This window comes from Hemicordylus capensis, chromosome 3 (genome assembly GCF_027244095.1).
Source record: "Hemicordylus capensis ecotype Gifberg chromosome 3, rHemCap1.1.pri, whole genome shotgun sequence".
NCBI classification, from domain to species: Eukaryota; Metazoa; Chordata; class Lepidosauria; order Squamata; family Cordylidae; genus Hemicordylus; species Hemicordylus capensis.
The window spans coordinates 286,864,829-286,878,858 of NC_069659.1; the positions used below are offsets into that span (position 1 = coordinate 286,864,829).

Here is a 14,030-nt window from a genome sequence, read left to right on the forward strand (position 1 = left end):
AGGACACCAGAATAGACCCAGGAAGAGGGAAGGAATTAGGCCCTATTGATCAGGAAGCATCAGCAGAATTGCAGATTTTTAAAATTACTTCTTCTTTTTGCCCCCAAACTGGCTGGAATTGCATGCAAGCTCTTCCTTCATGCTGCTTTGGAATGTTGGCAGCAGAGGGTAGCTTACAAATATGAGTTCTCAGCTGCTGGCAATTGGACCTTTCAACCTGGAACCTAAAAGAGTTTAAATGTGGGGGACAGTAGATTGCTTGCATTCTCTGAGCCCAATTCTCCCTCCCACCAAATTCAGGAACCAGAAGGGGAAAGGGAACAAGTTCTTGCCCACCATTTAACCCCAGTGCCACCATGTGAGTTTGCTTGTATTTTTATATATGTGTGAAGCTCACTCAGAGTGGGTGTTGAAGTGTGGATGTGCTTGGAGCTAAAGCAGGGTAGGAAAAGGTTTCAACAAAATTTAACCCCCCATCCTTGTGGGAACACACTTGCTTATGGCACTCATTTTTTCCCCAAACATGTTGAGGTCTGTGCATGGATGTTGTCCTCTTACTGCCAGAGAATGTTTACAGACAGCAGCATGCAGATAAGACTCCTCAGCTAGTTGGAACTGGAAGTTAAGCTGAAATAACATAAATGGCTTGCTGCTTGCATTCCTTCAGGCTGGACCTAAATGGTGGGCCGGATTATCTCACTGAAGCCATTCTCTGTCTTCCAACATGTACTTGAAGTTGTGAGGGGAACTATGTTCTCCTAGCTATAGGCATTATGGCTGTAGAGAGAGGCTTGAAAATAGTCTGACACTCTGCTGAAATCTCCAAAGAAGTTTGAGGAGCTGATGCCATGAGGATATATTGTAGACTTCTTTATCTTGGCATGAAGTGTACACAATATTGAAAACATATAGTACAGAGTTTATGAAAAAATATAGCACAAACATTTTCATTTTGCACAGAGGCAGAGAAAATGTTATGGCCAAACACATTTTGTGTCACATTATTATCAATATGTATATTTTATTTCAAATATGGTTGTAATTTGCATGTGTTTGAAGTCTTGGTGTAATTTTAATGTTATATTTTACAGTGAACAACTTGGTGGTAGGATAAATGTGGATAAACTAGTGGCAATAGGACTTTGTGGTTGAGAAAAGTGACTGACTGGCGCTTATGAAGCAGGAGCATGTAATGATGCTGGATGAAGAAGCTGCACCCCTTCACCCAGCAGACAGATCCTGCATGGATACTTTGTTTCATTAATTTGGTGTAAACATAGTGGAATAAAAATCATTAGTGTTTAAATTATTACAATATTGGTTGAATATTTTTGTCATGTCTTTGCAGATGATGAGGGGATATTACTGAAGTTATTTTGGTTTCTACTTGCTGTTGGTAGTGGTGGTGATAGTCTGATGAAGTTAGTTTCTGCTTTCTGTATGTGCCATTTTCTAAAGATGAACCAAATGTGTTGATTTCGTTTATAATATCAAATGTTGGAAATTACTGCAGAGCATACTCGCTCCCCTCCACTTAAACAACAACTGCAGTGGCTAATCTTCTTGCTGTGCTTAGAAGGTGGCATGTTAAAATCCAGTTTGGGAGTACTACAGATAAAGACAACAAAACATTCAAGTGATGGAGGAAGAGCTGCCCCCACCCCGCAAATTAATTGTCACATATTTTCTTGGCAAGATATTTGTAGTAGGAAGCTTCAGTATGTTAAGAACTTGTGTTTATACAACACTCAAAAGTTCACTTTTTTAGTATCACTGTAAGAACATAAGAGCCCTGCTTAATCAGGCACAAGGCCTATTTAGTCCAGCATCCTGTTTCATACAGTGGCCCACGAGAAGCTTCTGGGAAGCCCACAGACAGGAACTGAGGCCATGCCCTTTTCCCTGCTGTTGCTCCCCTGCAACTGGTATTTAGAGGCATTGTGTCTCTGAGGCTGGAGGTGGCCTATAGCCACCAGACCAGTAACCATTTATAGACTTATCCTCCATTAATTTTTTTAAGCCCTGTTTAAAGCTAGTGGCTTTAAACGGCCCCATCTGAGCTAGTGGCCACCAGCACATTCCATGGCAGAGAATTACACAGATATTTACACAAATTACACAATTATGCACTGTGTGAAAAAGTACTTTCTTTTGTTGGTCCTAAATTTCCTGGCAAGCTCTTTCATGGGATGACCCCTGCTTCTAATGTTGAGAGAGGGGGAGAAAAATTTCTCTCTGTCCACTCTTTCTACTCCATGCATGATTTTTATACACCACTATCATGTCTCCCCGTAGAAGCCTCTTTTCTAAACTAAGCCTCAGATGCTGTAGCCTTGCCTCATAAGAAAGGTGCTCCAGACCCCTGATTCTCTTGGTTGCCCTCTTCTTCACTTTCTTCTGTTTTACAATGTCCTTAACATATGGTGACCAGAACTGTACACAGCACTCCAAATGTGGCTGCAACATACATTTGTATCAGGGTATTAAAATATTAGCATTTTTATTTTCAATCCCTTTCCTAATGATCCCTAGCATGGAATTTGCTTTTTTCACAGCTGCTGCACACAAAATCTACACTTTCAACGAGCTGTCCACTCAGCCTCAAGATCCCTCTCCTGGTCAGTCACTGACAGCTCAGCCTCCATCTGTGTATATGTGAAGCTGAGTGGGTTTTTTTGCCCCAATATGCATCACTTTACACTTGCTTACATGGAACCTCATTTGTCATTTTGTTGCCCATTCACCTGATTTGGAGAGATCCTTTTGGAACTCCTCACAAGGTTTTGTGGATTTCACTACCCTAAATATTTTAGTGTCCTCTGCAAATTTGGCCATTTCACTGGTTACCCCCAACTTCTAGATGATTTATGAACAAGTTAAAGAGCAATGGTCCCTGTGCAGATCCCTGGGGGACTCCACTTGCTTCATAGTGAAAACTGTCCATTTATTACTACTGTATTTTATGGACTATAAGACGCTACGGACTATACGACGCACCTTAAATTTAATCCAGTTTTTGAGAGCTTTCCTTCTCTGAGCTTTCCTTCTCCCCTCGCCTCCATCTCCCCTCCAAGCCCTTCCACTGTGCCCCGCTCTGTCCTCTTGCATTCGTTCTCTTGCGGGGTGAGCAACAGCGAGCCCATGGCAGCCGCTGGTGGTTGTTCATCGCGGCGGGCAGCAGCCTCCCTCATTGCAGAAGCAAGCATCGGAGCGGCAACTGGAGGGAGCCTGGGGAAGGGGGCGGTGGGCGGGCTGACTAGGACGCTCCCGGCAGGCCCCAGCGAGAGAGGACGGGAGGTGGGAAGCAAATCCTCCCTGCTTGCCCTTCCTCCTCCTCCTCCTCCTCCCCTTTCCCGACAAGCCTAACTTGGCAGCAGCCTCCCTCACTGCAGAAGCATCGGAGCGGCAACCGGAGGGAGCCTGGGGAAGGGGGCGGTGGGCGGGCTGACTAGGACACTCCCAGCAGGCCTCAGCAAGAGAGGAAGGGAGGTGGGAAGCGAATCCTCCCTACTTGCCCTTCCTTCTCCTCCCCCCCCCGCCTTTCCCGACAAGCCCAACTTCCAACTTCTCCCCGGAGTACAAGACGCACCTGAATTTGGGTGGTTATTTTTCAAGGAAAAAAGTGCGTCTTATACTCCGTAAAATACGGTACCCTCTATTTCCTGTCCTTCAGCCAGTTACCAATCCACACTTGACCGTGTTCCCTTATTCCATGACTGCCAATTTTACTCAAGAGCCTTTGGTGGGAACTTTGTCAAAACCTTTTTGGAAGTCCAAGTATACCATGTCAACCGGATCACCTTTATCCACATGCCTGCTGACACTCTCAGAGAACTCCAAAAGGTTAGTGAGGCAAGACTGCCCTTGCAGAAGCCATGCTGGTTCTCCTTCAGCAAGGCCTATATTTCTATATATTTAACAATTTTCTCCTTAAGTATGCTTTCCATCAATTTACCCAGCACAGAATTTAAGCTTACCAGTCTGTAGTTTCCTGGATCCCCTCGAATCCCTTTTTGGGAATAGGAGCCTATATTTCTATATATTTAACAATTTTGTCCTTAAGTATGCTTTCCATCAATTTACCCGGCACAGAATTTAAGCTTACCAGTCTGTAGTTTCCTGGATCCCCTCGAATCCCTTTTTGGGAATGGGAGTTACATTAGCTACTTTCCAGTCCTCTGGTACAGAACCTGATTGTAGGGACAAGTTACATATTTTGCTAGGAGATCAGGATTTTCACATTTTAGTTCCTTCAGAACTCCTGGGTGGATGCCATCTGGCCCTGGTGACTTGTAAATGTTTAGTTTTTTAAGGCAGTTTAGAACATCCTCTTGCGTCACCTCAGATTGGCCCAGTGCTTCAGCCTCTAAGCTTGAGAAGCTCAAGTCCGGAGTGGGTATATGGTCAGTAGTAGGGGTGTGCAATTCGGGATTTCGGTTGATTCGGCTCGGACCGAATCACCCCTGTTCTGTTTTGTGCCCGAATCTGGGTCACCCGAATCACCTTTGATTCGGTTCGGATTTGGATTTAATCCGAATCCGAATCGATTCGGGGGGTAAAAAGGGGCCCAGGGGCAAAATTTTGGGGTGGGGTGGTAGTGCCCAATGGGTAGAGTCTACCACCCCAATTTCAGGGGGATTGGGAAAAATCCTGATTTTTGGTGAATTTTTAAAGTTTTAGTGACTTTGGGGCAGTTCAGGGGCATAGCATGGGATCTTGGCAAAAGGAGTGGTGTGGGGTGGTAGTGCCTAATGGGTGCAGGCTACCACCCCAATTTCAGGGGGATTGGGCAAAGGGCTGATTTTTGGTAAATTTCTGAAAATTTCATGTCTTTGGGGCAGATTGGGGCATATTGGGGCATAAAGTGGGGCCTGGGGCAGAATAGTGGGGTGGGGTGGTAGTGCCTAATGGGTGCAGGCTACCACCCCAATTTCAGGGGGATTGGGCAAAGGGCTGATTTTTGGTAAATTTCTGAAAATTTCATGTCTTTGGGGCAGATTGGGGCATATTGGGGCATAAAGTGGGGCCTGGGGCAGAATAGTGGGGTGGGGTGGTAGTGCCTAATGGGTGGAGGCTACCACCCCAATTTCAGGGGGTTTGGACAAAGGGCTGATTTTTTGAGAATTTTTGAAGTTTTAGTGACTTTGGGGCAGTTTGGGGGCAGAAAGTGGATCTGCCCCAAAATAGTGGGGTGGGGTGGTAGTGCCTAATGGGTGGTGGCTACCACCCCAATTTCAGGGGGATTGGGCAGAGGGCTGATTTTTTGAGAATTTTTGAAGTTTGGGTGTCTTTGGGGCAGATTGGGGGCAGAAAGTGGATCTGCCCCAAAGGAGTGGGGTGGGCTGGTAGATAGTGCCTAATGGGTGGAGGCTACCACCCATCCCCAATTTAAGAGTGATTGGGCAGAGGGGTGAATTATGGTGAATTTATTTGTATGAGGTTTGTCTTCATAAGGTGAAGTGTGCTAAATTGATTACTTCCTCATATTATTCATAGTAAAGGAAAGTGTGAAAAAGTGAAAGTGGGGTCATCAGAGTTGTTTAATTGAAAAAAATCTCATTTGCTATGATAGAATGAGAATTCACACCTCAGAAAAAACTTCAGTTTCAGTTTTGTGACTGACAGAGGCACAACTGCCAACAGTAAGTGGAGATTGTAATATATGATTTTCTCTTGGGTTCCTCCTCATCCTGTTGAGAGAATGTGGCATACAACAGACACTGAAGACTTCTCACTGTGTCCCATGCCTTGTCGGTCCAAGACTCCCCTTTTTGTTTTGTATTCTGCTCTCTAGTCAAGCTAAAGTGGAAAAACAAAGCTATCCAATTTCCACGATATAATCTTGAGAATGTACGCACCATTTTCAAGGAGAACATCAGGAACTGCTTTGAAGTTCTGAACCTCATTGATAGGGCACCAGAGGAACAAAATCAAAGTTGTTAAGGATGAATGTGAAAAAAGACTGCCAAAGACCAAGAAACAGAAGAAGGCAAAATGGATGTCAGAACAGGCAGTGGAAATTGCCAAGAAGAGGCAAGAAGCCAAAGTCAAGAAAGATAAAGACCTCAGGAAGGAACTTAATAGGGAATTTCAGAACGCTGTTAGAAGAGATGAGCTATACTACAACTATATCTGTAAAGACTTTGAGGATGGGAATAGACACAGAAAAATAAGAAAAGTTTCCCAAAAGATCTCTGAACTGAGAAGGAGGTTCCAACCTCGAATGTTAAGAGATGCCAAAAGACAGATAGTAACTGATTCAGAGAAGATCAAACAAAGATGGAAGGAGTATACTGAAAATCTGTACAGCAGGGACGTCAACATCCAAGATACTTTAGAAGATATTCCCTCCTTGCAAGAACCTCTAGTAGGGGAAGATGAAGTTAGATCAGTACTCGGGTTATTACCAAGTCAGAAGGCTATAGGAATTGATGGAATAGCTACAGAAATATGGCAGGCAACAGAAGAAAAATCAGTCAAGGCTCTAACAAACTATGTCAGCAAAGCTGGAGAATGACACAGTGGCCTTGGAAGAAGTCAATCTACATATGCATACCAAAGAAAGGAGACTGAACAGATTGCCCAAACAATTGCACAATATTCTTAATTTCACATGCTAGCAAAATAGTGCTCAGGATCATACAATGTAGACTAGAGCCCTGTGTGGAAAGGGAAATGCTGGATGTTCAAGCTGGTTTCAGAAAAGGCCGAGGAACAAGAGACATCATTGCTGATGCATGCTGGATAATTGAGAAAGCCACAGAATACCAAAAAGAAGTCAATATGTGCTTTATACAGAAAAGCCTTCGATTGTGTCAACCATGTCAAGTTGTGGAATATCCTTAGGAAAATGGGCATCCCAGAACATCTCATTGTTCTCATGAGAAACCTACAGGTATACACAGGACAGGAAGCCACAGTCCAGACAGAGCATGGTGAAACTGGTTCCAGATCGGCAAAGGAGTAAGACAAGGCTATCTACTTTCTCCTTATTTATTCAACTTATATGCTGAATATATACTGAGAGAAGCTGGATTGGAAGATGAGTGTGGTTTTAGAGTCGGAGGAAGAAACATCAGTAACCTGCGCTATGCTGATGACACCACTAGTGATAGCTGAGAATGTGGATGATCTGTAAGCTCTAGTAATGAAAGTCAAGGAGCACAGTGAAAAAATAGGACTGCGACTAAATGTAAAGAAGTCTAAACTAATGACAATGGGTACAGCAATCAGCCTCAGAATCAATAATGAAGACATTGAAGTGGTGGATAGCTTCTGCCTTTTTAGTATTGACCATCAACAGTAAAAGATCCAGCAGTTAAGAAATACGCCGCAGACTAGCTCTTGGTAGGGTTGCAATGAAGCCCTTGGAAAGGATATTTAGATGCCATTGATACCTACAAAGATTAGAATCGTTCAGATATTGGTCTTTCCCTTGACACTCTATGGATGCAAAAAATGGACTCTGAAGAAGCAAGATAGAAAAAGTATTGATGCTTTTGAACTTTGGTGCTGGAGAAGACTTTTGAAGATACTATGGACAGCCAGGAAAACAAACAAATGGATCTTAGAACAATCCAGAATTTTCACTCGAGGCACAAATGTCCAGACTCAAACTATCATACTTTGGACACATTATGAGAAGACCCAGCTCCCTTGAGAAGTCTATAATGCTGGGAAATGTTGAAAGAAAAAGAAAAAGAGGACGTCTATTAACAAGGTGGATGGACTCGATTACGACAGCAGTGAATCACCACTGCGAACTTAAAGGGAAAGTTGAAGATAGGTCATCTTGGAAAGAGTCTATCTATGTGGTCGCTAAGAGTCGACACCGACTTGACACTTAATCAATCAAGGATAGCTTCTAAAAATTTAACAAACCCCTTCACATTAATTGAAATTAAAAATTAACAAACCCCTTCACAGAAATAATTATTTTATTTCTTTCATTGTCTTAAAATTACCATATGTTAAATAAGGTTTTAATCTGCATTTAGTTTTGCTGACCATGGCAGCAAGACAAATGTATGTAACTTCATTCTGTAACTATACACAAAGTTCTGAATGATGGATTTTTGGCAAATGCACAGAGTAGCACCCAGTTGTTAATCAAATTCCATTAATCATTTCTTCTAACCGTATCTTCTTCTTTTGCTGAGACAGGCAGTGAGAAAAGGTTTCTGTGCTGCTACTTCTAGCTGTCTCTGGGAAGTATAAGGGAAGCTCTAAGAATTGTAGAAATACTAGCAGTAACTCTGACAGTAGATTACACTGATCAAGTCCTACTTTGGGTGTTTGGGACGAATGGCATTCCTTCTCTTGGACTACTTTAATTAAAATAAATGCAAACCTAAGAAGCAAGGCAAAGGCTATGCAAACTTCCAGCAAGGGTTTGATTTAATCTTGAGTACAGAAAGAGCACCTTAGGCAAGATAGGCAATGATCTGGGCAGTGAACTCTGACTTGGGTCATACTCTACAAACCCTAGCTTTAGCATTGTTGGCTTAAACAGAAGACTCTGTCAAGGGAGCCAAGCATTTTTGTCATGGGTGTAAAGGTGGAATTCTTGACCATGGCCTATAGAAGAATAATTCCTTCTTTGAAATTACTTGTTGCCAGCACCTAAGTAGTATTCAAGCTACTGATAAAATATGGCAGTCCTTCAAACTTCATAGAGCTGTTTCTGTGATAATGGTGACAGAATGGATGCTTCCTGCATGTAGGGTATGGTAGTTTGTTGATTGGATGCTATCACTATTAAAGCATGATCTATACTTAGAGAAAGTGAGAGAGGGAAAAACATTTACAATTAGGTAGATTAAAGCTTGCAGTACATGAAGTGCAGCATATCCTCTGGCTTTAATTCCCCACCCACTCCAAATCCCCTAGAAGATTAAGATACAGTCTGCCAGAGCAATTACCACTTTGTGCAAAGGTGGCGGCAACGATTACCTGGAGTCTGCAGATTTGTTTCATGCATGCCAATTTGGTTCTTGCATAGGGATGTATGGTGATTACATGACATCAGCAGAAAGCTAGCTGTAGTGTAATGGCAAAGAACTTGAGCTACAAAGCAGGAAGTTCCTGATCTCAAATTCCACCTCTGCCTTCATGAGGTGACCTTAGTCAAGCCACACTCTCTCAGCCTTAGCCACTGTCTGCAATGTAGGGATAATAATACTGATTTACCTTATAGGGGTGTTGTAAGGATTACAAGGTTATGCTTGTGTAGCTCTTTGAATACTTTGCTGCATGAAGTCTGTGTATTGTTATTAGCAAAGCAGAGCTTTCAGTGGGAAACACAATATGCTTGGCTGCTTGTTCTTTTGGGGAATGTAGCTGGTAGTCCCCTACTGTGATAAGATTGGTAGGGCTATATGTCCTCTGGTCTTTTTTGAATTTTATTTTTAAGATAGAAATTTGTAACAAGTACAGCTCAGTTTTAGAACCTGTATAATTATGAAAGCAGAGCAAGTTTTGCGTGGTTTAACTTATTTAGCATAGTCTATTTTGCTTTTTCTAGTCATGGAGAAGGGCAAGAAGCTACCCAGGACACTGAAACACTATTTCTTACGGCTGCAGATCTTATTCGGCAGCTGTTCACACTTCCAAGAGTTCACTAGGCAGAGCCTACGCAGCTCCAGTTGTATCTTGCGACAATACAGGTTGAAAACAGGCTTTTTAAAAAAAGTAAGCTGCACTATTACATGTGATTATCACATGTGACTATTTTATTTATTTATTTATTTATTTATTTGATTTGATTTGATTTGATTTGATTTGATTTGATTTGATTTCTATCCCGCCCTTCTAAAAATGGCTCAGGGCAGTTTACATTAAAATAAAAACAATTAAAATCAGTTAACAGTTAATTGATATTTTGCTGCATATGCTGAAATGTATGTGCATGCTTGTCATATGTGACTGCATATGAATGTGTGAACTTTATTATTAAATATGCGTGAAAGACATTTGTAACATACAAAGTGGTCCTGATCTGTGTGGGCTGCACATATTTCATATTTGATTGTAGATATGTTACTTAACTTAAGATGGTGGTCATGTTGATTGAATAAATCCCAAGAGTTTGAAGAGACCTCTGGAGTTACCACATTTAGAATTCTATCCTATGTCTGAATTAATTCTTGATAGGTTAGAATTTTCAGTCTAGAGAATGAAATTTCACTTCGACCGTGTTTAATTGGCTGATTGCACTTGCACTTTGTTGAAATTGTGAGGGCTTGGCTGCAGCTGGTAGGAATGTGTCAAAACGTGATTCTGCATCCGAGTCACTGGCAGGTCCATACCTCCTGCTCCTCCCACTCACCACACTTCCTTAATCCCGGCATTCCTCCCAGATACCTTAACATGGGGCATCTCCCAGCTGCTCCTGCATTCAGAGGCCATGTGTGTGCTGATGTCGCATGCAGGAGCAGCTGGGAGATGCCCCATGTGAAGGTATCTGGGAGGAATGCTGAGATTAAGGAAGTGTGGCGAGTGGGAGGAGGAGCAGGTATGGACCGTCTCTCCTCGTTCAAGAGGATGTGGAAGCCCTCATTTATAAAGGGATTGTGCCAGTGACTCAGATGCAGAATCGTGTTTTGGCACACCTGTAGCAGCTGGTTCTCAGTCTAACCACCCGCTTCTACCAAAAAGACTGTTAAACTGGTGTGACTGCTTAGGCTTCCATTCACTAAACCTTCTGTCATTGAAAAACAAGAAGACACAAAAAGGGGGTAGTACTCAAAATAAAACTGAGAAATAAAGTAAATAGAGTACTAATAATGTATGAAGAATATAAAACATATTCATGATCATAAATATAATCACCACCATGAAAATACTAATGTACAATCCATGAAAAAATAAATTATACACTATTAAATGGGGAACCATACAACTTTCATAAGAAAGATGAATTATTTAATGTTGAATTAAAAGCCAGAACAGGATCCAGAACATATAGTGCTAAACAACATTTTTGATTTCTTCATCAGAGTGATTAACATTATACATCGAGCAGAGAAAAACTCAAGTCGACAAGTCTCAAGATAATTCTACAAAACAGAGAACAGATCACCAAATACAAAAAATTACCTTAAAATTATGACGTATGTAACAAATATAATGTAATATGAATAATGAACATCCCCATAAAATATATTTGTACCTTAAGAAAAGCAGTCACCTTCCTTTACAACAGTAAATTTGCTTCATAGAGACTGAAAGAGACTGAAACAAGTCTTACAGAAGGATGGCTTTAATAATTCCTGCAGCTGTAAAAACAGGAAACTCGTAATATAATGCATAATTGAGTAACTCTTCTCATAAAATATCATGATACAAAACAAAAGCCAAACAGTAGTGTGGTTAAAAAATGCAGGAAGTTGTGAGTTAGGTGGGACTAAAACAACTGACAGACACTAATATATATATATATTAACAGGTATGCTTGTAATAAAAAGGTTTCAAAAATGCAACATTAAGGACATCTGAGGAGGTCTGTCTCTAGTTACCACTGGTACGTTTGGTTGCAGCTCAAAGGCGGGCCTTTTCTGTAGCCGCTCCTGGACTGTGGAATGCGCTCCCTGCAGAAATCTATAATTTGAACTCTCTATTGGCTTTTAGGAGAGCCATTAAGACCTATCTGTTTGGCCTGGCCTTCCAGGGTTTTTAAATTGCTGTAAAGGGTTTTAATGTACCTGTTTTTCAGGGTTTTTAAACTGTTTATTGTTTAACTGTTTTTGTTTTATCTGTAAACTGCCTTGAGCCAGTTTTGGAAGGGCAGTATAGAAATTGAATAAATAAATAAATAATAATAAACAGTACAGGAACAACAAATGAAAGTTTAGGTTGGCAAGAGTACTAAACTTACAGAATGCAACCAAGCAACCTTGCTAGCCTTCTGTCACAAGGCCTAGCAGGCTTCAGTAGGACGAGCTCGCTCACTGCTAACTTCTCGAGCAGTTTCAGCCTGATCTTATACTGCTAGTGTTCTACTGTTCTGGCTCTCATAACCAGCAGCAAAATGTCTAGCAGAACTCTTCTCTTTCTCAGCTCTCCTCTCACTCGGGCTGAAATACTGTCTCCCTTTTTGTTCAGTTCTAAAGGGATACCTTGGCTAATGAGAGAGTTTGTTACTCAGGCAGCTAGAACCTTCTTTTTTTGCCTGGAGACAATGGTAACAATTTAAAATGTTCTCTCCAAAACTCTGCAGCTGATAAACTTTACCTGATTGTTGCTTGTCAGAGGCAGCGCAACATTTTTAACTCTTATGGAGCTTGGAGTAGACACACAAATTACAAATCATAAAACAAAGTGGGAAGGGGTCATTACTTCACAGAAACACAAACTTTCACTGTTTTTATGTTGTGTCATAGCCTTGCAAGCAATTCCACAAAAGTACTAGCCTTCCTGCCAAAGAATAACTGATTTATATATAGATAAAAAGCATTTTGGGTGGTATATAAATGTTTTAGATAAATAATCAACTTACCGACAGGGGGAAGGGTCTCTTCTACTGTACAAAAGCTTCCCTGCCTGGTTGACTTGAGGCAACTGCTTATTGGACTAGAACTGAGGAGACCAAGGTTCAAATTTCCACTCAGCCATAAGGCTCACTTGGTGACCTTGGGCCATTCCATCTTTTCCAGCCTCAACTGTTTCACAGGGCTGTTGTGAGGATAAAATTGGGGAGGAAGAATCATGTTTGCGACCCTCAGGCTCTTGGCAGAATTGTCTTTGAATTTTGTCTTTTTCTTAAAAAGCCAACAAGGGGTGTAATTCTCTTTTGTTCAGTCTGGAGAAAATTTTAAACCATTCTGTTCAAGGGAATACTTGCCAGAATGATTGGTTTGCCCTCACCCATCCAGTATTTTTTTTTAATGCCCCTGCCGTCCTTTTAGCTCTGTTTATAAATGATAGATTATGGATGATGAGGTCTTGGTCTTTAGTTTAGTCAGTGGTTCTGCCAGTTTTTCCAAAAGGAAAGGTGGTAGTCTGAAGGTCAAGTGGTTTCCATTGTCAATTTTGTGTACAGCTAAGGTGGTCCTGCCTGGTTTGTTTTGCCAGATCTTGGAGAACTCCCACAACACAGACTTTATTTTCTCCTTGTCAGATTGTCAGATGCTGTCAGACACCTTAATTGTTCCAGGCTGCTCTCTAAGCACAGTGCCAGAATGTCCAATAACTCATCTTCCTAATCCTCTTCTGAATCCCAAATGGTTCCTGTTCTTCGACGTGGTCTCTGTGCTTTACACGAAAGGGCCTTGCGCCTGAGCAGAGACCTCGTCGGAGCTTTCCAAGCTAGATACCAGACTTTTGGTGGTAGCCCCGCCCCCACGGTATATAGGCGGCTGTGCAGGCTTCCCTCTCCAGTCTTTCTTTGTCTGCGGACAGATCGACATCGTTGAAGAACTTCTCTTGCTATTGCTAAGTACCAGCTTCATTCCCTGCTTTTATTTCAGTAATCGCCCCTTTGTTAGTGTTTTTTTGTTTCTCTCCAGTAACCCCCTCCACTTCTTCCCGCCGTGGCCTTTGGGCCCGGCGTACTCCAGTTTATTTTCCTTTGACTTCTCGGCCTAAGGCCAAGACTACTAACTTTAAGCAGTGTGATCGCTGCAAGGCCAAAATTCCATCCATGGACAGCCACAAACTCTGCATGTTTTGCTTAGGAGAAGCCCACGAAGTTGACTCCTGCCCCTATTGTGTGGCTTTTACAAAACAAGCATGAAAGAATCGGGCTTCTCGCCTTTGATCCTGACTCTGGGAACAGGCCTTAAAGTTTTTGGGCTCAGCAAAATCGAAACTGACCGTGCAAGCGTCGACAAGCAGCTCTCCTTCAGCCTGGGGCTTTCAGCCCGGGGCTTACAGCTCATCTCCACCAGAGATCGTGGTATCCACTCCTGAGGTGAATTTGCTGGTCGATCCTGACGCTCAGGTGTTGACTTCGGTACCTAAGGCCTCTGTGGCGGTGGCGATTTCTAGAGCAGCGTTCATTGAACTGCATTTGGCCCAACTTCTAAGAAGAA

The 14,030-nt window shown here is 42.2% G+C and overlaps 1 protein-coding gene across 3 annotated transcripts in view; it reads left to right on the forward strand.

Annotated features, from left to right (window-relative positions):
• The window catches only part of LCOR (ligand dependent nuclear receptor corepressor), a 94,032-nt gene that overhangs the window by 12,491 nt on the left and 67,511 nt on the right, over positions 1-14,030 (forward strand). For 2 of the 3 annotated variants that reach the window (XR_008319538.1, XR_008319539.1), the window contains exon 4: positions 1,092-1,315. The exons of the other annotated variant lie outside the window; for it this stretch is intronic. The gene's annotated coding sequence lies outside the window, so the exon portion shown is untranslated. Of the gene's footprint in view, positions 1-1,091; positions 1,316-14,030 lie in introns of those variants that run through there. 3 annotated transcript variants of the gene reach the window in all.